We start from the raw sequence: 27,689 nt of genomic DNA on the forward strand, positions 1-27,689 counted from the left end.
AACACACTGCATAACATATTGGATGTGGGCGTTTTTTGCTTGGTGTGGTTTCCTTTGATCCAAGCAGCACAATGCCTTAGGCTGGCCCTGGACCCACGTGTTGATGCAAGACAGAGTTTAAACCTTTCCAACTTGGCATGGAATGAGTGGGGGCATGCCTGCAGACAGCGATTAGCCTCTGATACACAGCTTCTTTAGATCTGAGATGGCTTGTTGGAGTGCATATAGCCAGAGCAGTCTCTACCTGCTCTGCGTTTGTGAGTGGTACAATTAAATCATTTACCACTTATATATTTAATTAACTGTATGTATTTTAGTTTTTTCCCTTGCATATCAACTGAATGGATTTACCATATATTGTGAGTGCTTAATATGCCATGTGCACTTTGGGATAATATTGTGTAATTTGCACAATTTGTAAGCACTTTATTGAAGTATATTGATTACACTGTGCACCTTGAACACAAAGCAATTTATTTTGATACTTTTGTGTATTGTGGTTCTCCCAAACACCAAATTTTGTTTTAAAAACATAGTGCACCTTTTTTATGATATATTGATTTCTAGTGTTTTTTGGGGGGGAGGGAGCTAAGCACTTTATCAGGTGCTGCTAATTACAACGCTATAAAAGTTGTTAGTTAGTGTGCAATAATGTTTTAGCACATTGTTCACTTGTAGTTTTGGTATTTAATCGGAGCACTGACAGGCTAGTCTCATTTGTGTTGAGAGGCAGGACCAGCTGTGCCACCGACAAAGTGACTCTCAAAGTGATACAAACTCTCTAAGGGTGTATGACGGACCTCTTCTGAATTCATAAGGCTGCTACCGCCCCTGTGGACACATATAGAGACATAATTGCTGTCACGTGAGATATAACAGTCACAATGGCTATTATGGCCTGATCAAGAAAAAAACATTTTCTATGTTGATGGACAGACATCAGTAACTAAACGTTTTGAAAGAACACAACATCCAACACAGTTAGGGAGCTGTGGGTACTCTTGTTGTGCCATATCAAGAAACTGTGCTGAACCTATCTTTTTCAGAAGAAGAATATTCTCTGCACCCTCTAACTACCACCCTTACCTCCTCAGAAAATGGGGCCCTTAGCTGGCTGCTTACCTGCTTCAAGTTCATGGCCGGACTGGCCTACCCGGATTCCGGGAAATTTATTGGTGGGCCATGGCACCTGGGGCCGAGTAGACAGCCCTAATCATTTAGAAATGCCATTTAAATGATTCCCCCCTCAGACTGTGACAGCCTATGTCAGTTCGAGGGGATTAAAGAATAGGGTGCTGGGGGCTGCTGCGGCTACGTTAAGGGTGCTGGTGGCCGGAGGAAGCACTGTGAGGCTCCCTCCACAATTCTCGGCAATTATGAGTCCATGCTCCATCCCCTCATGCAAGCCCCTCCTCTCACACACAAGCCCACCTCAGGTGCAAGCTTCGCCCCCACACTCAAGCAGAAAAAGTCCCAAAAAATGGCTCCCACAGTCTTCAGTGCCAGGTACGCATCAGTTCATTTGTGATTTTGGATGCATGTGCCTGCTAGTGAGTGAGCTTGTATGTTTGTGTGTCAGGAAGCTTGTACAGCTGTAGTGAGCATGTGTGTGTCATTAAAGTTGTCTGTAGTGAGCATATGTGTGTCAGTGAACTTGTCTGTCAGAGAGCTTGTCTGTATTGAGCATGTTTGTGTCTGAGGTTGTCTGTAGGTAGCATGTGTTTGTTAGTGACCTTGTATGTAGGGAGCATGTGTGTATCAGTGCGCTTGCCTGTAGTGAGCATGTGTGTGTGTCAGTGAGCATGTCTGTAGTGAACATGTGTCAGTAAGCATGTCTGTAGTGAACATGTGTCAGTGAGCTTTTCTGTAGTGAGCATGTGTGTGTGTGTCAGTGAGCTTATCTGTCGGTAAGCTTGTCTGTATTGAGCATTTGTGTGTCAGTGAGCTTGCCTGTAGTGTGTATGATACATACACTACATGGCATAATGACTTATGGGAATGGCATACATTTCCAGGGCTGCTTTGTATCACCAGTCCGGCCCTGTCCAAGCCTGGTGCCCTGCAAGGAGCTCATTCTAAGTCAGATGAGGATTATCTGTCCCCAAGTCTGCAGGGCTTTCCATGATTTGTTCACAGTCACCTGTCTCTTCTCCAGAGAATTTTACATTTTCTTTATTTTTATTGTATTTTTATTTATATAGAACAGACCAAGAATAATAATACATCTTATTTGCATTTATATACAACTTTTTACATTTTTTATTTTTTTTCTATTCTTTGTCTTCTCTTTCTTCTTTCGTGACTTGTTTACAACTATAGTTTGGCTCTGTATAATTTTGTTAGCATTCCAGACAATATTATTTATTGTCAAATATTGCATTTTCAAAAAAAAAAAGGCAACTTTCCCACACCCAAAAAGAAAATGGTCTCATTTTAATAAATCTCAGAGGGGTTGACATGTTTAGGGGGGAGTGGACACCTTTTGTATTTTATTGAAGCCTCCACTTGCCACCCATGCGTGGGGGCTGGGGGATTACTAAAACCTACCTGTTTTAATTACAGCCCCCACTAACTATATCTGTATGTTGTAGTGCAAATGAATATATTTAAGGTTCATAATGTGCTGGAGAAGAAACATTCTATACAAGTAATTTGACCCTGAGTGTACATTATACAATTAGTAATCCAAGAGTTAGGACAGTGTTTATGGTCTAATAACAAGTTAAATAGCTATGATTTTCCGTAAAATGATTCATGCATATTACCGTAGAATTATATGGGCACATATAAGATTAATACATTGCAGAAAGAGAGAACCGTTGCTAATAATATTATATATATTTATAAAATATTTTACCATAAAAGGATACATTAAGATTTCTCTTGTTTTCAAGTACGTCCTGGGTCCACAAAACATGTGCAATTTTACAATAGTGTACAATATTATAAAAAATACACACATATAGATATTTAACACATAATAGGTAATAGATATAGGCAACCATGACAGGTGCATTTTGTATTGAGGTATATTGCCATAGATCTCTTAAAAGATTTTAGGAAAATGAGGATCGAGACAGTTATTTGTATTGCGGTATACTAAATATCCTGCTGGTACTGGATCGGAGGTTATAAGAGGTGGGAACAGCCGGGGAGAGCATTCTACTCAGATAGGGTTGAAGCTTCCCTAAAAACCTCTAATGCATGAGACTGGAAAGACGAAGAGTGCGTCAGGATTTCAGCGACAGCCAGTTTAGCTCTTTTAACATGTCACAATGGTGGGTCAAGTAATTACATTCTAGTACATAACGGCAGAACTAATTATGTAAAGTATTACGTTTATTAAGGTGGGTTTGCGGTGCGGGTGCATACACTACATCTCCATAATCAATGAGCATTTGTTGGACTATCTGTTTCCTTACTGTAGGGCTTAGACAGGATTTGTTTCTGTACAGGGCACCTAGTTTTGAATAGAGTTTTGAAGAGACTTTTTTTAATATGAACGCCAAAGGATAGGTTGGGGTCTAGCAACATACCTAGATATTAGAAAGAACTGACTAAAAGTATGGTAAATAAGGAAATAATTGAAGAAATAGCTAGCTTAAGTTAGACTTTGAAAGATAGAATATACGATACGGTCAACAAAAATATAGCATTTCTTAAGCAAAGGTGGTATCATAATAACAATAAAATAAAAAAAGGACCTTTCAAATAAAATTAAGAACCACCTTAAAGACAAGTCCATAAAAAAATGGGTGACAAACATTTAACTTCATCAAATGATATTGCAAAAGCATTCGTAGATTTCTATTGATCTTTATATAATTTAAAGGACGTCAAGAAAAGCAATAAGGAAATTGAACAATTCTTAATCTCAAACTCCCAAAAATAAATCAAAAGAAATTAGATATACTGAACACTCCATTTTTGTTGTCTGAAGTAATAGAAGCAACAGACAATCTTAAACTGAATAAAGCCCCAGGCCCTGATGGCTTTTCTGCCATCTTTTATAAAACCTTTTCTAGACTTATTGTTCCTGTCCTTTTGGAAACATATACGGATGTGTTGATAGATAACCCTTTTCCTAATGAGATGCTATTGGCATCAATTATTCCTATACCAAAAATAGATAAAGATCCATCACTTATCACTAACTACAGACCTATATCTCTCATTAATATAGATATGAAAATCTTCTCTCAAATAATGTCTAGCCGTCTTAAGGAGGTCATTGGCGAACTGATTGGTGTTGATTAGTCTGGATTTGTCAGGGCGAGAAGTACTACAGATAATACACGTAGGATATTTAATCTAATCCATAGAATAAACAAGTATAAATGGGGATCTGTTGTTATGGCTCTTGATGCCGAGAAGGCCTTTGACAGAGTCAATTGGAGATTCCTTGACTCTGTCATGGGCCAGTTCGGCCTCGAGGGATAATTTAGGAATAAAACCATGCTGCTATATAGGAATTCTACAGCAAAAATAATGAATCCTTTCTTTGAATCTGATCCTATTGAGGTTAAAAATGGTACTAGACAGGGTTGTCCTTTGGCACCCCTGTTATATATCATTACGATTGAACCATTAGCTAGACAGAATGTTAATATAAAGGGGGTTAGGTCATATAATGGAGAAATTAAAATCTCCCGTTTTGCAGATGATGTGCTTCTCACCTTGACAGATCCGTTAGTCTCAATCCCATTGGTCTTAGAAACTATATCTATAGTAGCTTTTCAAATTACAAGAGTAATATGAAAAAAATGCAAATCTTAGCCTCCTTTTTAACTAAGGCACAGGAAGAACTTTTGACCTTACCATTCCACTTTTCATGGGAAAGAAACAACATTGATTACTTAGGAATTAAAATATCCTTTGATATTGAAAAGCTGATACAAATGAATTATGATACCCTATTAAAGAAACTGCAACAACAGGTGGAAAAATGGAAGAAGATAGAGGCTTCATGAATAGGCAGATTACATATGATTAAAGCATTTTTTTTAAACCAAAACTTTTGTATCATTTTAGAGCGATTCCCTATAGATTGGGAAAGGAACTCTTTACCAGTTTCAAAATCTAATCTCTAAGTATATTTGGTCAGGTAAACAGCCTAGGATAGCGTATGATATCCTCCGAAAGGGTTATTTAAAGGGGGAAATAGCCTTCCCGGATGTCGATAAAACCCATGAAGCTTGCATGTTATCACATTTTCTTGCTGTGGTTAAATTCGGATATGGAAAAACAATCATGGTATATACTAGAGCAGGAAGATAGCCCCAAACACAAATTATATGTTCTTTTTTGGATTGGCATGTTAAAACTAGGAGAGCTGGGCATTGAGTTATGCTCTAATAAAATCCTTATAGATATGATTATCACTTCTAAAATTTTTAATAACAAAATTTAAATTGGAGGATAAACTAGTATATGGAGCCCCATTAGAGGTATTACAACATGCAATAGTAGACATAAATGTCCAATCGTGGATTCACCTTGGTATATTGAAGATTTCAGACTTGTGCAATGGAACTAAACCTGTTCCTTTTGAGAAAGCTTCGGCGAAACGCGCCAAGTGAGGAAGAATTTTGGACTTTTATACAGGACTGGTTTTATAGTGTATTATTCACTTTTTACTTATTGTATTAAAGTATATATAATTTTTAAACCATCCAGTCATTTTTTTTGTCCTCCTTCCTATTTAATACTGCTTTGCTGCTATACCTGGGTCCACTATATCCTGAGGTGGGGATTATTCCACCTGAAATTCTCCAAACTAGAGCAGGTCGTTGCTCTAGTATATGTAAGTAGGATCATCTACTCTTACTACAATATTTTATATTTACGTACTAGACCATGTGGCGTATTTTACTCTTGTTTTTCATATAACGAATACACTCACCAACGATCTGGAACCTCAAGAAATCCATAGACGGGGATTATTCCGTCCAAGCTCTTAACACCGAGCTGATATAGCTCCTCAAAGTGTGAGTGTGAATATAACACCTTTGTTCTTGTGGAATTATATCGTTCATACATACTGTACCATTATTTGTATCTTTGTTTCTCCTTTTTTTTTTTAAGTTACTCCGCTGCCCAGTATTTCTACTAAACGTATGTACAATTTCTGATCTTTAGCGCTGTTCACCTTTCTATTTTATCCATGTCAGGATCGGGACAGGGATCCAACACGCAGAGTACAAACAGTAGCCAGATACGTATACCGGACCTTAGAATGGCCGGACTAACGTAAGTAGTACAGTATAGAATGGTCAAAGACAAGCCGAGGTCGAGGGTAACAGAAGACAGGTAAGCGAGAGACAAGCCGAATCAAGGGTAACAGAGATAAGCAGAGTAAGGTAAACAAGCCGGGTCAAAACCAAAAGGGATAATAGAATACACAAGCACTGAGTGACTAGAACAAGCTAGAACCACGACAGGGCAATGAGCTAATGAACGAAGCTCTGTTAAATACCCTGTTCAGAGCAGTAACCATGCCTCCGAGGCGTCCTGATTGGTCCTGCAGCAATTGAGTGACAGGTCGTTCCGGAGGAGTGTCCTGATGACAACTTCCTGCCTAGATGCTGTAAAAGGCAGTCACTCCCTCGCGGCCGGCCTTGCATGACCGGATAGACCGTGGGGAAGGGAGCCATCAGGCCGTCTGGATGGAGGAACAGCTAAGTCTCTACCTCTTTCGGAGGTAGAGACTGCAGGTACCCTGACAGTACCCCCCCTCTCAGATACGCCCACCGGGCGGAATACACCAGGGCGAGAAGGGAATCGAGAGTGAAACGCCCTGCGGAGACGGGGAGCATGCACCTCCTCCTGAGGTACCCAACTTCTCTCCTTAGGACCATAACCCTTCCAATTGACCAGATATTGCAGTTTCCCCCGGGAGATTCGAGAATCAACGATGGAATTGACCTCATACTCCTCCTGACCCTCCACCTGAACTGAGCGGGGAGGGGCGATCGTGGAGGAGAACCTGTTACATATTAATGGTTTTAGCAAGGAAACATGAAATGAATTAGGAATGCGTAAGGCACTAGGCAACGCTAAACGATACGCAACTGGGTTAATTTGAGACAGTACCCTGTAAGGTCCAATATATCGAGGAGCAAACTTCATGGACGGCACTTTTAACCGAATGTTTCTAGTACTTAACCATACTCTATCGCCTGGAACAAACACCGGTGCTGCCCTTCTACGTTTGTCAGCGTGTTTTTTAACCAGCGTAGAATTGTGCAGAAGGATTTGTCGAGTTTGATCCCACAACTCTCTTAAATTGGCAACATGAACATCCACCGACGGTATCCCTTGAGAAGAAGACTCCGAAGGAAGGATGGAAGGATGAAAGCCATAATTCAAGAAAAAAGGGCTAGAATGCGTAGAATCACAAATGAGATTGTTATGTGCAAACTCCGCCCAAGGAATCAAACCGACCCAATCGTCCTGGTGTTCTGAAACGAAACAACGTAAATATTGTTCAACTTTTTGGTTAGTGCGTTCAGCAGCTCCATTGGACTGAGGATGATAGGCAGAGGAGAAATTCAATTTGATGCCTAGTTGGGAGCAGAATGATCTCCAAAAACGGGAAACAAATTGGGAGCCTCTGTCAGAGACAATTTGGGAAGGTATCCCATGCAAACGGAAAATCTCCCTGGCGAATATCTCCGCTAATTCGGGCGAAGATGGGAGTTTAGGTAAGGGAATGAAGTGAGCCATTTTAGTAAATCTGTCTACCACAGTGAGGATGACAGTCTGCTTTTTAGAGATAGGCAAATCAACAATGAAGTCCATTGCCAGGCAGGACCAAGGCTTTTCAGGAACCTCTAAAGGGTGCAGAAATCCGCATGGAAGCGAATGGGGTAGCTTGGTCTTGGTACAAACTTCACATGCCCCGATGAATTCTTTAATATCCTTGCGTTAGTCAGGCCACCAAAAATCTTTAGAGACCAGCGCATAAGTCTTGCGGATGCCAGGATGCCCAGCCACCTTGCTGTTATGGAGACAGCGTAGCACCTCCAGTTGGAGAGCGGCAGGAACGAAGTGTCGATCCCCAGGAGTCTGTTTGGGTGCCAAATGCTGAAACTTCATGATCTCAGAAAGCAATGGAGAGTGAATCCTGAGATTCGTGTTCACGATGATATTCCCCTTAGGAACTATGGAGGACAGAAGTGGTTCAGTTATAGTGGATGGTTCATATTGACGAGACAAAGCATCGGCTTTAGAGTTCTTAAAACCAGGTCTATAAGTAAGTACATAATTAAAGTGAGTGAGGAACAAAGCCCAGCGAGCCTGCCTGGCGGACAAGCGCTTAGCCTCCCCAATATAAGACAAGTTCTTATGATCCGTTAGGATAGTAACAGGGTGTAGTGTCCCTTCCAGTAAATGTCTCCACTCCTTTAAAGCCTTAATGACCGCTAACAGTTCCCTCTCCCCGATGTCATATCTGCTCTCAGGCCCAGAATTTTTTTTAGAGAAGAAACCACAAGGGTGTAACGGTTTATCCACCCCTAATCTTTGAGACAGAACAGCCCCAACTCCTGTCTCAGAAGCATCGACCTCGAGCAAGAAAGGCAGAGTCGTATCCGGATGAACTAGAATGGGAGCTGAGGCAAAAAGTTCCTTGAGAGTCTTAAAAGCACCAAGAGCTTCCTCAGACCAGAACTTAGTATCAGCCCCTTGTTTGGTCATATTGGTAATAGGCGCAATGATAGAGGAGTAACCCTTAATGAAGCGCCTATAGTAGTTGGAAAAACCAATAAACCTTTGGATAGCCTTGAGTCCTTTTGGCAAAGGCCAGTCTAAAATAGATTGGAGTTTACCAGGATCCATTTTAAAACCTTCCCCAGAAATCACGTACCCAAGAAAGTCTACCTGAGACTGATCAAAACTGCATTTCTCCAATTTGCAGTATAGACCATGTTGCAGAAGTTTGTGTAACACCTTTCTGACCTGTCTATGGTGAGTCTCAATCTCCTTAGAGTGTATTAGTATGTCGTCCAGGTAAACAATAACACAATCATGCTGAAACTCCCTAAGTACCTCATTAATCAACTCTTGAAATACTGCAGGAGCATTGCATAGTCCAAATGGCATAACAGTGTATTCGTAATGGCCATACCGGGTATTGAATGCCGTCATCCACTCGTGACCTTGCTGGATTCTCACCAAATTGTAAGCCCCTCTGAGATCTAACTTGGTGAAGATTTTGGAGCCCTTAAGACGATCAAATAACTCGGTAATCAGTGGGATAGGATAGGCATTTCTGACAGTTATTTTATTCAAGCCTCGGTAATCGATAAAAGGTCTCAGCGTGCCATCCTTCTTCTTAATGAAAAAGAACCCCGCCCCGGCCGGAGAAGAAGACCTCCTGATGAATCCCTTTTCTAAATTCTCCTGAATATACTCCTCTAGAACCGAGTTTTCCTGAACAGACAAAGGATATACATGGCCCCTCGGAGGCATAGTCCCGGGTAGAAGCTTAATTTTACAGTCAAATGACCTGTGTGGCGGCAAAGAATCGGCATTCTTCTTGTCAAACACTGCCCTTAAGTCTAGGTAAAGGTCTGGTATTTGTCTTTCTGTGGACTGAGTAGGATTCTCCTTTATGTTAATATTAGCTAATGGAGAAACCTTGCACAAACACCGATCCTGGCAGCCCTGGCCCCACGAGAGTATCTCCCCTAACTCCCAATCAATAATAGGGTTATGTTCTTTCAACCATGGGTACCCCAGAACTATGGGAACGGAAGGAGACGAAATTAGCAGAAGCGATAAATTCTCCACGTGTAGGATACCAACATTTAACTCAATGGGTATGGTCTCACGAAAGATAACAGGGTCTAGTAGTGGTCTACCATCTATGGCCTCAACGGCCAAGGGTGTCTCCCTTAGCTGGGATGGGAAATTGTTTTTACTAGCAAAGGCTTGGTCGATAAAATTCTCTGCAGCACCGGAATCTATCAAAGCCATAGCCCTTACTACTTCCCTCCCGTAAGTTAAGGAAACTGGTAGCAGAAGCCTGTGATCTTTATAATTAGGAGTAGAGGACAAAATAGAAACACCCAAGGCCTGTCCTCTAGAGAGACTTAGGTGCGAGCGTTTCCCGGGCGGTTAGAACAGTTCGAGAGTAAATGACCCTTAGCTCCACAATACATACACAAACCCTCTCTTCTCCTGTACTGTCTTTCCTCCTCAGAGAGGCGGGTATACCCTATCTGCATAGGTTCAGGAAGCAAAGATACCGTGGAGTCAGGACTTGGAAAAGCGGGGGCTAACCTAAAAGAAGGTCTCCGGTTCCTCTCTCGAGTGTTCTGTCTCTCTCTTAAACGTTCATCTATACGAGAGATGAACGAAATTAAATCCTCTAAATTCTCAGGGAGTTCTCTGGTACCAACCTCATCAAGGATTACTTCAGATAAGCCATTCAAAAATACATCCATATACGCCTGCTCATTCCACTTGACCTCTGACGCCAGAGACCTGAACTCTAGTGCATAATCCACCAGTGTTCGGTTCTCCTGTTTCAGACTCAACAGTAATCTGGCTGCATTAACCTTTCTACCTGGAGGGTCAAATGTTCTTCTAAAAGCAGCTACAAAGGCGTTATAGTTATAAACTAATGGGTTATCATTCTCCCATAATGGGTTGGCCCATCTCAGAGCTTTCTCAATAAGTAGGGTGATAATAAATCCTACCTTTGCCCTATCTGTAGGATAAGAGCGAGGTTGCAATTCAAAATGGATACTAATTTGGTTTAAGAAACCACGACACTTCTCAGGAGCCCCACCATAGCGTACTGGGGGGGTAATGCGAGAAGAAGCACCCACTGTGGCTACCTCTAGACCTGAACCGACAGGAGAAACAGGGGTATTACGTATCTCCTCTGGTGGGTTATTGGCACGAGATAATAGAGCCTGTAGCGCAAGCGCCATCTGATCCATTCTGTGATCCATGGCTTCAAACCTAGGATCAGGAGAAGCAAGCTGACTGTTTGTACTTGCAGGATCCATTGGCCCTGTCGTAATGTCAGGATCGGGACAGGGATCCAACACGCAGAGTACAAACAGTAGCCAGATACGTATACCGGACCTTAGAATGGCCGGACTAACGTAAGTAGTACAGTATAGAATGGTCAAAGACAAGCCGAGGTCGAGGGTAACAGAAGACAGGTAAGCGAGAGACAAGCCGAATCAAGGGTAACAGAGATAAGCAGAGTAAGGTAAACAAGCCGGGTCAAAACCAAAAGGGATAATAGAATACACAAGCACTGAGTGACTAGAACAAGCTAGAACCACGACAGGGCAATGAGCTAATGAACGAAGCTCTGTTAAATACCCTGTTCAGAGCAGTAACCACGCCTCCGAGGCGTCCTGATTAGTCCTGCAGCAATTGAGTGACAGGTCGTTCCGGAGGAGTGTCCTGATGACAACTTCCTGCCTAGATGCTGTAAAAGGCAGTCACTCCCTCGCGGCCGGCCTTGCATGACCGGATAGACCGTGGGGAAGGGAGCCATCAGGCCGTCTGGATGGAGGAACAGCTAAGTCTCTACCTCTTTCGGAGGTAGAGACTGCAGGTACCCTGACAATCCAACAAATAGAATTAGATTCCATTTTATGCTGATATTCTATCTTTAACACTGGTATCAGAACGAATTTGGTAAAACTATGGTTATCCTGGACAAACAAAATATCCTATAAGATAACAAAGCGTAATTATTATTTTGGCCTGATTTGGCCTTATGTCGAATCTCAGGAACCTTTGCTTTTTTATCTTTTTCCTTCTTTTTTTTTTTTTTATTTTTTTTTTTTTTTAATATTTAGTTTTTATTGAAGGTTTTCAAGATTATGGTTCCAGTACATAGTTGGTTTACATATCAAACATAACTGAGTATACAAAATTGTATGGTTTGGGTATTACAGTGGTTAGTAACGTAACACAATGACTATGTCTGTTTTCATGTACACCTTAGCATTCCAATCTTGTTGCACTGTGGTTTACAGTTATTTCCTTCAGTAAGATATATGGTAAAATGAAAAATTAACTCAACAAATGTATTTACACAAACATATTTTCAGGCAACCACGGAGATTCCTCTTTAACGTTGTTATATATGTGGTTTCCTGTCGTGGTATAGACGTCCCTCTCTTGTACCAGTTCCTCATTGGGTACCCCTTATGTCTCCTGAGATTTCCCTCCCCTGTACCACCTATTCCAAACCTCCCATATCTCTCTAAACTCTTCTGTGGCTTTAGCGGACTCAGTGGACATTTTTTCATAGATATAGAATTGTTGGACCTTATCTATGAGTTGTTGTTTATTTGGGCACTTGTGTGATTTCCAATTTAGGGCAATTAGGTGTCTGGCGGCCATGAGGATTATACCCACTAGTTGGGTATGGTTCCGGCAGGTGTCATCTGGAAATCGTAATAGCAGGCAGGAGGATATGTCCATAGGGAAGTTGTTAATTGCGAGTTCAGTTAGTATGGTTTGGACATCCCCCCAGAGCGGTTGTATCCCCCCACATTTCCACCATATGTGTGGCAAAGTCCCTTCATCTATATCGCATCTCCAGCATTTGGATGAGGCCTCTGGATATATTTTATGTAGCTTATCGGGGGTCATATACCACCTATAGAGTAATTTGCGGTGTGCTTCAATATGTGAGTAACACTTGGTCCATTTTCTGATCCCATTAAGGGCAAGAAGCCATTCCTCCTCAGTTAATGTGATTCCCCCTTCCGATTCCCAATGTTGTTTGCATGTCAGTGGTTTCTGTGGGGCTAGTTCTAGCAATGCCTTATAACAAAGTGAGAGGGCTTTGGGTTTCATTGGGGCAGTCCAACATCTGTGAGGTATTAATCTGGCTGCAACCGTAGTGGCAATTGAGTTGGGCGTTATAGTCTGGACGTGGGCTGTAATAGTATGTTTCAATTGTAGGTAGGGGAAGATATCCTTTTCTGGGATTCCCCATTTAGTTTGTATATCTGGGAAGTCCATGATTTGGTGATTTTGACATATTTTATGAATTTGGGATATGCCTAACCGTGTCCATCTAGCTAGGGGGATTGTGGGGTTCACCGCTTGAAGTGCGGTTAGGGGGGCTTCTGGGTGGAAGAGCTTCTTCCAGCCCAAGGAGGACATGTAAAGATCCCATACTCTGATCGATGCTTTTGTAGTAGGGTAAAGATCTACTTTAGGGCCTCTTAGGGAGCTTGGTGTCCACATGTAATTAGTTAGAGATGTGTGTCGGATTTGATCTTGTTCCATATCTACCCACTGTGTTGTTCCTCTTGGAGCGTGTAGGTGAATGTTTGTTGCGAGTATAGAGGCTTTGTAATAAAGTCCAATGTTAGGTAGACCTATTCCTCCCCTTTTTGTTGTCTTCTGTAAAAGGCTCAGGGGTAGTCTGGGTCTCTTGCCTCCCCAAACGAAGGAGCTACAAGTGGCCTGCAGTGTTTTAAAGATTACAGTTGGGACCTCTATTGTGAGCATGCGGAATATATACAATAACCTCGGTAGGAGCATCATCTTATAAGCATTTACACGGCCTAGCCATGACATTTTTGCGTTCTTCCATTTGTGCAATTCTGTAATGCACATATGTATGAGGGGTTTGTAATTGAGTTTTATTATATTGCCAATAGAGGTGGCGATTTTAACTCCTAAATATGTTATGGAAGACGACCTCCAGTCTAGGTCAAAGGAATTTTTAAGCTCAGTGACGGCCAGGTTTGATAAGTTAATTGGTAAGGCTTGCGTTTTTTCTTTGTTTAGGCGGTAGTAAGAGACTGTACCGAAGTCGGTCAGTAATGCCAGCAGTTGGGGTAATGATCTTTCAGGATGTGAGATGGTAACAAAGATGTCGTCTGCGAACATCGCTAGACAGCATTCCTGGTCTCTCAGCTTGATGCCGGATATGGAATGGTGTTGTCTTATCTTCCAAGCTAATGGTTCTAGGGAAAGTATGTATAGTAAAGGGGACAATGGGCATCCTTGGCGTGTCCCATTTGTTATGTGGAATATTCGCGATAGAAAGCCTCCATGAGAGACCCTAGCGCAGGGTTTCGCGTATAGCGCCATTATCCCTTTGATAGCGCCTTCGGGGAATTTATATATGCGTAGTACCTCCGTCATGTACTGCCAGTTTAGCCTATCGAAGGCTTTTTCGGCGTCTAACGCCAGAAAAAGACCTCCGAGGTGCCCCTTTTCCATTCCCGCTATGATATTTAGTACCTTCCTTGAATTGTCGGAGCCCTGTCTACCTCTTACGAATCCCGACTGGTCATTATGCACTAGTTTTTGTAGGAGCGGTGCCAGCCGTTCGCTAAACAATTTGGCGTAGATTTTGGCATCACTATTAAGCAGTGAAATAGGCCTGAAGTTCTTACATTGGTCTTTGCTTTTGCCTGGTTTAGGAAGTGTGGACACATGTGCCATTGTCACCTCTTCCGGCAATGCTCCCTCTTCTCTGCAGTGATTGAATATTGCCTGGAGAGGTTGAATTAACGTGGGTAGGAAAGTACGATAATACATATTAGATAGGCCATCGGGGCCTGGAGATTTGTGTGGTGGGAGTGTGGAGACCACTGAAGTGATCTCTTCTATTGTGAAGGGCTTATCAAGCTGTTCTGCGTCTGTGATAGACAGTGTTGGGAGGTCTATGCCTGATAAGAAGGAGTCAATGTCTGTTTTGGAGGGGTGGACGGTCTGTTGGTCATCTTTCAGGTTGTAAAGTTTTTCATAATAGTGTGCAAATTCGTCTACTATTCCTTGTGGGTTTAGAATGGTGGCACCTTTGGGGTTTTTTATGGATGCGATCTTGGAGCAAGCAGCCCTCTGTTTTAGTTGGGCGGCCAGCTTGGCTCCGGCTTTATTACCTGCTGCAAAAAAGCCATGTTTGTGCCTGTGTGTGAGAAAGGTCGTTTTTGCTAATTCCAGATCTCGTAATTGTGATTGTAATGATAATAGTTTAGCGTGAGTGGTTGCTGTGGGAGAGTGTTTGTTCGAGTGTGTTAGTGCGGTTAATTCGGAAAGTATGGCCGTGTATGCTGCTAGCCTCTTTTTTTTTGCAAAGCTAGCATGTTTTATTAAACAGCCCCGTATGAAGGCTTTGTGTGCCAGCCAGATTTGGGGGAGAGGAGAGTCCGGAGTCTTGTTCTCTTTAAAATAAAACTGTAAATCCTGTTCTATTTGTTTGACAACGTCAGGGTCTGTTAGTAGTCGTTCATTTAGTCTCCAGCTAGCCTTTCCTGTGTTTGGGAATTGTTCTCTGAAATGTAACGTAATTGGGGCATGATCAGACCAAGTGATTAATCCTATATCGGTATGTTCAACTTTCATAAGGGAAGAGGAGTGTAATAGGAATCTATCAATTCTCGAGTAGCTATTATGAGCTGCGGTATGGCATGTATAGTCTCTTTCCGTGGGATGGTTAATTCGCCACGGATCCACGAGGTTGTGTGCATTTAATTTGTTGCGTATTGCCGCGGTCAGTTTGGACCTATTCTTTAGTGTTTGTGCGGTCAGGTTCGTGCCTCCCGAGGAGTCTAAGTCGCTATCCAACAAGAAGTTCGTGTCACCCCCTATGATTACTTCCCCTAGTGAATGAGCAGACATCAATCCCATCAAAACATCAACAAAATCACCTTGATTAACATTAGGACCATAGACATTAATTAAAGTGTACACATTATTATTCAAAGAGCATTGTATGATAAGATAGCGTCCCTGTTTATCCCCAATTTTGCGTATTAAGGAGAAGGCCACTTCTTTACTGATGAGGATAGATACTCCTCTCTTTTTCGCGGAGTAACAGGAGTGGAAATCTATGGGGTACTGCGGGGAATTAAATTTCGGTCGTTTACTCCATAAAAAATGTGTTTCTTGGTACAGCATTACATGGGCACCCAGTGATTTGGCTTCGCGTAAGGCTAAGCGGCGTTTATGAGGGGAATTTAACCCTTTGGCATTCAGGGAGCATATTTTGAGTGCCATCTAGGTGGTGGGTTTGGTTGTGGCTGGTTCTGGTAGCTGGGGTATCTTTTTGGTACGGTCATACCCCTGTTTATGGGGCCAGTTGGTGGTAGCAGTATGGGACTTATTATCCGTGGCCTGGTGTTGAAAGAAATAATATGCAAAAGGAAAAAAAGATCAATAAAACACTTGGACCATAGGTCAACTATGTACATTCTTCCGTTCACTGCGCCCTGGTAGTGCAGTGTCAATTAAACGGGTTCTCTAGTGGCTCTGAGTTGCAGCCACTTGGGGGTGGGTAAAGAAATCTGAATATCAGGTTTAACAGCAACAAAGGTAAAAACAGTCGCTAAGTGTCGTAGGTTGGCTCTCGACAGGTGCGAGTAGACTATAAGTCCGGCATGGTATAATAAGGAAAGGATACGTGTGAGTACAGTTTATGTATACGACCTGTCCTTTATATATGCAGTACAGTCCGTGGGCAGTTAGGTGTCTTGGGCCTTCTTGTGGTATCTGTGTGAGCTCGTGGAGCGCGGCCTTTTCTGCCACTCGTTGTGGAGTTTGATTGTAGATCCGTTGTCTGTGGATCGGAGGTGGACATCGGGTATAGGGATGTTCCAGTCTTGCAGCTGTTTCGTGCCCGATTCTGGGTCAAGGATCTGGTTTTCTATGCCATTACGTTTGACCAGTAGTTTAGTCGGGAAGCCCCATTTGTATTGTACCTCCGCTGCCCTTAGGGCTGCTGTAATGTGCGCAAAGGAGCGCCTTTTGATCATGGTAGCAGAGGATAGGTCAATAAACAATTTAATTTGGGGGAATTGCCCAGGAGGTTGCGTCTGGCGTCTGGATGCTTGCATGATGCGCTCTTTTGTAGTAAAATAGTGAATGCGCGTAACAACATCTCTCGGTATCGTTGTTGGTAGGTGTTTCGGCTTGGGGAGACGGTGTGTTCTATCCAAGATCAGTTCACTGTCAGTCAGGGTAGGGACATATGCCTTAAAGAGATCTTGCACATATTGGGACAGTTCCTGAGAGTTGATAGATTCTGGTATTCCCCGAATCCGAATGTTGTTACGGCGGTCCCTATCTTCGTGGTCTGCAATTTTAGCTTCTAGGCGTTGAACTTTATCGCAGAGTGCTGTATGGGCCTCAGATAGACCATTATGTGCGTCAATTATGTCCTCTGCCTGTTCCTCCAGTCGAGCTGTCCTTTCACCTAGTGCATGTATGTCTGCTCTGATTTCTGCAGCAACTTGTTGTAAGTCTGTTTTAAAGGAGCATTGAAAGCCAGAGAGCATATCATGTATGGAGGCATTGGTGACCGGGGTGTGCATGTCGTCTGTGGTGTGATCAGACTCACCCATTGTTTCACACGTGGCTGGGGTTTGATGCCGGCCGGCGCCATTTTGTGTCTCTGCTCCACTCTTCGGCGACGCTGCTGCTTGCAGTTGGAGCGTTTTCTGCCGGAATTTTTTGGTAATTTTAGTGGACATGGTGTAGTGAAGATGTACCTTCGTTTTGGGCTCGATTGCCGGTATGTACACGCTGTATTTTCTCGCTGTTGCACCCGTCGGCGGGAGAGCTCCGTGATCAGGCGACTGCTCTCATTCGCCGCTAAGCCACGCCCCCTGGGTCCTGAGTAAGGAAGTTGTTGTGTGCATTCTATGCTTCGAATCCTCTTCCTTCTTTTTTTTATTTATTTTTTTGTTGCTTTTTTTTTCTTCTTCTTTTTTTTTTATTTTTTTTAAAGGTTTTGTTATTAAAATAACTTGAACTTCCAGACAATATTTAGATATTAAATGGACCTGAAACGGGGTTTCATTTCGAAGCTAATATAGTGACTATATCATAAATAGAGATGGTTGTATATACGGTGATGTTATTCTCTGTATGGAATCTTTTTTGCTTCAAGGTGACCAAATATAATATGATGCCAACCCTGTTTCTAAACAAATTATGTCTGTAAACGCTTTTGTTTGTTGTTATACCTCATAAATATTAAAAGAACTGACTGCGGTCAGTGTGCTATTTAAATTTGTTCTGATACATAGTTGTTAATTTTGTAATTTACGTAATTTAGGTACAGTTCTAAAGATCATTGTAACAGTTTTGTCAGTGTTTAGGAAGCGTTTGTTAACTGCTATCCACTTTTCTACCTCTGTGAACTGGTCTTGGAGCACGGCCTCGAGCTGCTGTAGATTGGGTTTACTTGCGCAGATTACATTGTCATCTGCATACATATGTACAGTTGAGGATTTGATGTTAGGCATATCATTTATAAATAATGTGAATAGTATGGAGCTTTGGGGAACTCCTATCAGAAATGGTCACATATTGCAATTGGTGTGATACATATAATCAAAAACCAGATTAACAGACGATCACCAATACCTGGGTTTTTAAGTTTTTGCAAAAGAATGCTATGGTCTACTGTGTCATAGGGCTTGGCAAAATCAAGGGGTCAGATAGTTTGATTGTTGATAATATTTACACAGTTGCGTGTGGATGCATTTTTTCCAGATTTTTTGACAATATGGGGGCGACAGTTTGATACCAAAGTATTGTCACCACTTTTATGAATAGGTACTACTTTTATATAATATTTTTGCACCAATTTATCATCCATGAAAAGTTTGTCATGTTAGGGACAAATGTAATTGCATCTAGTTTTTATTATAAATTTTAATACCTGAATCTGTTTACTTTGAAGTGAAATTTATCTACAACATTCTCACACTGATAGGACAAAAGAGGAAGTTGTTTATCTTGTAATTGAGGAAGTTCACAGAGGAATCTTGGTAAAATAAATCTAGCTGAAATAGATTAGGAAATGGTGACAATGGTTTGCAATAGGAAAACATTTGCAAATGGTTGCTGTTATTGGCTTGTTTAAACATTACTCCACACTTTGGATGTACCAGTACTGCACTATTGTTAAAATGTAAGAATAGTCTTTCACAAATTAACAATTAACGCACTTATTGAAAATTAATTGTAGTAAATGTAAGCCAGTAATATGTACTGTATTCAGTATTTGATGTGAAACCTCTATGATCAATAACTTTTACAGAACCTCAATCAATGAACTGATTTCAATGCTTGTCACAATAATTTGCAAACAAGTTAAGATTTATTTCACCATTGTTCGCGTTGACTGCTGGCTGTAACGAGTATATACCCCTACACGCAGGATCCAGCCAAACAGAAGACAGCACAGAGGAGAGATACGTCTACCGGACCTTAGAGTGGCCGGACTCGACGTAATAGGAGAAGACAGATTCAGGAACGATCCGAGGTCAAGGGCACAAAGAGACAGCGTAAACGAAAACTAGCCGGGGTCTGGTACACAGGAATCAGCAAGCCGGCAAACAGTACAGACAAGGATAAAGCGAAAACGAAGTCAGAATACAAAGCCAAGGTCAAATACGGAGAAACACAACTGAACACAACAAGCACTAAAGGGAACTGTAGCAGAAACCATGATAGGGCAAGGAACTAAGGGAAAAGGGTGAGTATAAGTAGCCTTCAAACTAATGTGATTGGCTCCTGTCACTTCCACACCCCCAACAGGTAAGTGTATGGGGTGATTGGCATGACAGGAGCCAATGGGAGCCTTTTTGCAATTTAGGCTCCCACTGTCTCTTTAAGAGCGCGCCGCTCTTAGCTACAGGCGGGACACGTGACCGCATCTCGCGGTCACTGCCCGTCTTCCTGTTAGGAGAGTCGGATGAGCCGCGCGCGGCTCGTGCAGCCGCAGGACCGCGCGCGGCTTGAAGAGAGGACCGCGGCCGGCCCCCGGATAAGGTAAGTACCGCTACAGTACCCCCCCCCTGAGGACACGCCCTCCGGGCGGGCAGGACCAGGCCTGGCAGGAAAACGCGAATGGAAAGAACGTACAAGGCGGGGAGCATGAACAGCATCCGCAGAAATCCAACTGCGCTCCTCAGGCCCATAACCCTTCCAATGTACCAAGTACTGAAGCCGACCCCTAAGGAAACGAGAGTCAATAACAGCAGACACTTCAAACTCCTCATGACCCTCCACAGAGACAGGAGGGGGAGGGGGAGTATGCCGGGTATAGCGGTTGCGTACGTAAGGCTTCAACAACGAGGTGTGAAATACATTAGGTATACGCAGATTCTTAGGCAGACCCAAGGCATAAGAAACGGGATTAACCCTATGTATAATGCGATAAGGACCAATGAAGCGGGGAGCCAATTTCATAGAAGGCACCCGGAGGCGAATATTCCGTGTGGAAAGCAAAACCCTGTCCCCCAAAACATAGGAAGGAGCCGCTCTGCGATGCTTGTCAGCCGAGCCTTCTGGCGGGCAGCAGAGTCCACCAAAGAATGCTGAACCCGCTCCCAAGTATTACGCAAACCAGCCAAATGCTCATCCAAAACTGGCATGCCCTGTGAGGAGAATGCAGCCGGAAGAACCACGGGATGCTGGCCATAGACAACGTAAAAAGGGCTTTTGCCGGAAGAATCATGAGTGGCGTTATTCCGAGCAAATTCAGCCCAAGGAAGCAGGTCAGACAAATTGTCCTGATGGTGAGACACAAAACAACGGAGGTACTGCTCCAGAGACTGGTTGGCACGTTCAGCAGCTCCATTAGACTGGGGATGGTAAGCGGAAGAAAATGAGAGAGAAATACCCATCTCCGAACAAAAGGCTTTCCAGAACCTGGAAATAAATTGGCTACCCCTATCGGATACAATAGATAAGGGAATACCATGTAATCGAAACACTTCTAGCTAAGATAAGAGCCAGTTCCTTGGAAGTGGGCAACTTGCGAAGAGACACAAAGTGAGCCATTTTGGAAAACCGATCTACTATCATTAGGATGACTGTGTTACCATTCGAAGGGGGTAATTCAACAATAAAATCCATTGATAGATTAGACCAAGGTCTCTCGGGAACGGGTAACGGATGCAACAGCCCACAGGGAACTCTACGAGAGGATTTCATACATGCACAAGTAGTACAAGCACTTATATAGTCAGTAACATCCTTACGTAAGGTATCCCACCAGAAATACCGAGAAACGGCTGACACCGTTTTGGAAATACCAGGATGTCCAGCAGTCTTAGTATCGTGATACAGTGACAGAATATCCCGTCTCTCGGGTACGTCAACGAACAATTTATCATTAGGCCTCTCGCTAGGTGCCATGCTTTGTTTCGCTTGTATGGCCTGCAAGAGGGACGAGGAAATAGACAATATAGTAGTTGCTATTATCCTGTCTGGGGGAATGACAGGAGTGACATCAATCTCCTTTGTCAATAGTCTCGAATTGTCTGGACAGAGCGTCCGCTTTAGTGTTCCGATCACCTGGCCTATAGGTGATTATATAATTAAAATGAGACAAGAACAGTGACCACCTAGCCTGCCTTGAAGACAATCTTTTAGCTTCGCTAAGGTAGGATAGGTTCTTATGATCCGTAAATATGAGGATAGGATCCTTAGTGCCCTCTAACAAATGTCTCCATTCTTTGAGTGCTAAAATGATAGCAAGGAGTTCGCGATTACCCACATCATAATTCCTTTCTGCTTTGGACATTTGTTTAGAAAAGAAGCCACAAGGATGCAAAGGCTTGTCAGGAGACTCTCTTTGGGATAAGACAGCACCTACCCCTATATCGGAAGCATCAACCTCAAGTATATATGGCAATGAGGGGACAGGATGCTGTAAAATAGGTGCAGAGGCGAACGTGGTCTTAAGAAAGTCAAAAGCCTGAAGTGCCTCGGTAGACCAGGCATGTGTATTGCCATCCTTTTTAGTCATACGAGTAATAGGTGCTACGATAGACGAAAAACCTTTGATAAAACGTCTATAATAATTAGAGAAACCCAGAAAACGCTGGATGGCTTTCAGACCTTGCGGCAGAGGCCATTCTATGACCGCAGCGAGTTTCTGGGGATCCATCCGAAAACCCTTAGCGGAAATCAAATACCCTAAAAACTGGACCTCGGATTGGTCGAATAGACATTTTTCTAGTTTGCAATAAAGACCATTAGCAAGAAGGGTCTTCAGAACTGTCGTAACATGTCTGTGATGAGTGTGTAAGTCTGTAGAATATATTAAAATGTCATCCAAGTACACAATAACAAATGAGTGAATAAAGTCCCTTAAGACATCATTAATAAATTCTTGGAATACTGCTGGGGCATTGCAAAGCCCAAATGGCATGACGGTATACTCATAATGACCTGACCTAGTGTTAAAGGCTGTCTTCCATTCGTGGTCCTTTTTTATACGTATCAAATTGTATGCTCCTCTAAGATCTAATTTGGTGAATACCGTAGCATGTTTGAGCCTGTCAAATAATTCTGTTATTAATGGTATAGGGTAAGCATTTTTGATGGTGATTTTATTAAGACCTCTATAATCAATGCAAGGTCTTAAATCACCTTCTTTCTTTGATACAAAGAAGAACCCCGCTCCAGCCGGAGAAGAGGATCTCCTAATAAATCCCTTGTCTAATGATTCTTTAATGTACTCCTCCATGACACGATTTTCTTGAACCGATAGAGGGTACACCCTGCCCTTGGGAGGTATAGTGCCAGGCAACAAGTCAATAGCACAATCGTAGGGTCTGTGAGGCGGTAATTTGTTAGCCTCTCTTTTATCAAAGACAGTCTTTAAAGATAAATACTGAGAGGGTATAGCCGTAGACAAAGGAGGAATGGTAGGAACATTAATAGAATTCACAGGCGTGACTTCAATAGTACATGACTCATGGCAGGCCTCACTCCATGATTTTATCTGCCCTGTCTCCCAGTCAAAAATGGGATTGTGGGCACGTAACCATGGATACCCTAACACCAACTGTGAAGAGGGAGAGGTGATGACCTGGAACCGAATGGTTTCATAGTGTAGAACCCCTGTGTACATGTGTAGCGGTGCAGTCTCGTGAGTAACAACTGGAGATATCAATGGTCTACCATCTATGGCCTCAACGGCCAAGGGTATCTCCTTCTCCCTGATGGGAATATTGTTTTTCTTTACAAAACCAGAGTCTATAAAATTCTCAGCTGCCCCAGAGTCAACCAGGGCGTATATATTTTCAACTATACAACTCTCTCCCATATGTAAAGAAACAGGGAGAAGCAGTCGGTTAGGAGGCAATGTAGGAGACTTAGAAATCACACCCAAGGCCAGTCCCCTATAAGGTCTTAGGTGCGAGAGTTTTCCGGGAGCAAAGGACACTCCTTTACCATATGGTCTCTCCTACCACAATATAGGCAGAGTCCCTCCCTTCTCCTATGTAATTTTTCATTATCAGAGAGTTTGGCAACCCCTAATTGCATGGGTTCCTCTTCAGATACTTTTACACTCTCCGGTGTATTAACTCTGGGGTGAATAGGTGTAACAAAACGTCTATTCCTGTTCTTGGTATAGAGCCTGTCCCGAATCCTATTATCTATATTGATGAGGTAGTCAATAAGGTCCTCTAAGGCAACAGGAAGCGCCTTAGCTGCTACCTCATCCAATATAGAGTCTGATAAGCCTTCCATAAAGGCCCATTGTTGGTCCAATCGACCTGTGAGGCAAGGGTACGGAACTGTATAGCGTAATCAGCCACAGACCTAGAACCCTGTTTAACCCTCATTAATGCTCTCGCGGCATTCTTAGACCTTTTCATAGTATCAAAAGTTCTGCGAAAAGCTGTAAGGAAACTGTGAAAGTCATGCACCATAGGTCCATTAGCCTCCCAAATAGGGTTTGCCCATTCAAGTGCTTTGTCGGTAAGTTGGTGCATAAAGAACCCAACTTTAGACCTCTCTGTGGGAAATGAACGTGGATACATCTCAAAATGAAACTCTATTTGGTTAATGAACCCTCTGCATGTCTTAGAATCCCCTCCATACCTAGGAGGAGGCGTTAAATGGGCCGTAGCATTAGGCACAGTCGATACTTCAGGAAGCAGGGGTGTAGGAGGGTTAGGTGCGGTTGCTGGAATGGTTCTAGCTAAGAGCGTCTGGAGAGCCTGAGCTATCTGATCCATACGGTGATCCTGCTCTACAAATCTAGCCTCATGGGACGCCATCTGTTGAGCTAAATCTGCGGGGTCCATGTCCCTATCGTAATGTAACGAGTATATACCCCTACACGCAGGATCCAGCCAAACAGAAGACAGCACAGAGGAGAGATACGTCTACCGGACCTTAGAGTGGCCGGACTCGACGTAATAGGAGAAGACAGATTCAGGAACGATCCGAGGTCAAGGGCACAAAGAGACAGCGTAAACGAAAACTAGCCGGGGTCTGGTACACAGGAATCAGCAAGCCGGCAAACAGTACAGACAAGGATAAAGCGAAAACGAAGTCAGAATACAAAGCCAAGGTCAAATACGGAGAAACACAACTGAACACAACAAGCACTAAAGGGAACTGTAGCAGAAACCATGATAGGGCAAGGAACTAAGGGAAAAGGGTGAGTATAAGTAGCCTTCAAACTAATGTGATTGGCTCCTGTCACTTCCACACCCCCAACAGGTAAGTGTATGGGGTGATTGGCATGACAGGAGCCAATGGGAGCCTTTTTGCAATTTAGGCTCCCACTGTCTCTTTAAGAGCGCGCCCGAGACTCGCGGCGCGCTCTTAGCTACAGGCGGGACACGTGACCGCATCTCGCGGTCACTGCCCGTCTTCCTGTTAGGAGAGTCGGATGAGCCGCAGGACCGCGCGCGGCTTGAAGAGAGGACCGCGGCCGGCCCCCGGATAAGGTAAGTACCGCTACACTGGCGTCCATTATACAAAATGCAATGTTTACAGTCAGCTACATTGCGCTCTATTAAAATATTAATGTTTACCACTGAAATCAATAGCAGTCCCAAAATACTAAGTAGCACATCGTCCAGCCACGTGTAAAGTTAAATAAAATACTTGTAATATATATTTATGTGAAACAAATCAGTATCTCACAAAAGTGACACCCCTCACATTTTTGTAAATATTTTATTAAGTGTTCTTGCATAGCAAGACCACTTACTGTTATCTCACATATATATTATTAAGTGTTCTTGCATAGCAAGACCACTTAATGTTATCTCACATATATATTTAAGTGTTCTTGCATAGCAAGACCACTTAATGTTATCTCACATATATATTATTATTAAGTGTTCTTGCATAGCAAGACCACTTAATGTTATCTCACATATATATTATTATTAAGTGTTCTTGCATAGCAAGACCACTTAATGTTATCTCACATATATATTATTAAGTGTTCTTGCATAGCAAGACCACTTAATGTTATCTCACATATATATTATTATTAAGTGTTCTTGCATAGCAAGACCACTTAATGTTATCTCACATATATATTATTATTAAGTGTTCTTGCATAGCAAGACCACTTAATGTTATCTCACATATATATTATTATTAAGTGTTCTTGCATAGCAAGACCACTTAATGTTATCTCACATATATATTATTATTATTATTAAGTGTTCTTGCATAGCAAGACCACTTAATGTTATCTCACATATATATTATTATTATTATTATTATTATAGCCAAATTTGCCACCCTAACTCCTCCCACAGTTTTTACACTACATAGATAAAAATATACCAAAACGTGCAGATTGTTCCCGATCGGATTGCTATTACTTTGTGGAACGTTTTGCGGAATGGTTCACGGAATATCGTCGTTCTTGTGGCGAAATTTGTCCCATAGGAATGAATGGCAAAGCTAGAGTGGGAGCTGGCAAAAGCTGAAAAATCAGGACATGATTTCTAAACTGCCACCACTCCCTCATTTTCAGGCCCACCTACACAAATATTATATAAAAACGTTCAGCTATCCCTGCTGCCACTAGAAATGTCCACGGCTAAGCCATAGTCCTGATAGTTTTCACAATATGACCATTTGTTTGCAACTCACGCCTTCCATTGATATTCCTTGAAACTCCACTCTGCAAAGCTCACATTTGAAGGGCAATTTCTAAACTGCGACTGTGCCTTCATTGGTAATATCTCAGAGACATACTATACATCAAAATGTAGGTCTGGGTCTTGTGATTCTCACAATATAAAGCTCTTCACTGTAGGATTTATAGTTTTTAAAATACTACCGTTTGAAGATGGCAACCGCCAAAATACTCTGACCTGTGCAAGGCTGCAGCAGCAAGTGATGTCATAGACAAAGCCTTTTACACCTGCTAATTTTTTATAACTGTATGTTTTAATGTAACTGTGAAGCACTTTGGGCAACAACATTGCAATTAAATGTGCTATATAAATAAATACTAACAGTTACTCCGCCCACTCTAGTTGTAGACTACTGATGGAGGCAAGAACACTTCACACAATTTCCCCAGAAATTGTAGCTTTTCTAGTTCTTATTATTCTTATTATAGCCAAATTTGCCACCCTAACTCCTCCCACAGTTTTTACACTACATAGACAAAAATATACCAAAACGTGCAGATTGTTCCCGATCGGATTGCTATTACTTTGTGGAACGTTTCGCCGAATGGTTCACGGAATATCGCCGTTCTTGTGGCGAAATTTGTCCCATAGGAATGAATGGCAAAGCTAGAGTGGGAGCTGGCAAAAGCTGAAAAATCAGGACATGATTTCTAAACTGCCACCACTCCCTCATTTTCAGGCCCACCTACACAAATCTTATATCAAAACGTTCAGCTATCCCTGCTGCCACTAGAAATGTCCACGGCTAAGCCATAGTCCTGATAGTTTTCACAATATGACCATTTGTTTGCAACTCACGCCTTCCATTGACATTCATTGAAACTCCACTCTGCAAAGCTCACATTTGAAGGGCAATTTCTAAACTGCGACTGTGCCTTCATTGTTAATATCTCAGAGACATACTATACATCAAAATGTAGGTCTGTGTCTTGTGATTCTCACAATATAAAGCTCTTCGCTGTAGGATTTATAGTTTTTAAAATACGACTGTTTGAAGATGGCAACCGCAAAAATACTCTGACCTGTGCAAGGCTGCAGCAGCAAGTGATGTCATAGACAGGGCATTTTGCACCTGCTAATGGTTTGTATAACTGTATGTTTTAATGTAACTGTGAAGCACTTTGGGCAACAACGTTGCAATTAAATGTGCTATATAAATAAATAATAACAGTTACTCCGCCCACTCCAGTTGTAGACTACTGGTGGAGGCAAGAACACTTCACACAATTTCCCCAGAAATTGTAGCTTTTCTAGTTATTATTATTATTCTTATTATAGCCAAATTTGCCACCCTAACTCCTCCCACAGTTTTTAAACTACATAGACAAAAATATACCAAAACGTGCAGATTGTTCCCGATCGGATTGCTATTACTTTGTGGAACGTTTCGCCGAATGGTTCACGGAATATCGTCGTTTTTGTGGCGAAATTTGTCCCATAGGAATGAATGGCAAAGCTAGAGTGGGAGCTGGCAAAAGCTGAAAAATCAGGACATGATTTCTAAACTGCCACCACTCCCTCATTTTCAGGCCCACCCAGGGCCGCCATGAGGGCATGACAACCATAACAGTTGTCATGGGCCCGGCGGTCCTGGGGGGCCCCGAGCCCCACATACTGCTGCAGTAAGTAATGGCTGAGCTGGGGAGTTAAACAATCTCCCCAGCCAGCCTGCACTCAGCAAGGGGCCCACACAGCCGTCCGCGGGCCCCTGCTGCTACTAATCATCTCCTCCGTGCAGGGCACACTGAGGGACAGCTAAAG

The sequence above is a fragment of the Pelobates fuscus genome, chromosome 7 (genome assembly GCF_036172605.1).
Source record: "Pelobates fuscus isolate aPelFus1 chromosome 7, aPelFus1.pri, whole genome shotgun sequence".
NCBI lineage: Eukaryota > Metazoa > Chordata > Amphibia > Anura > Pelobatidae > Pelobates > Pelobates fuscus.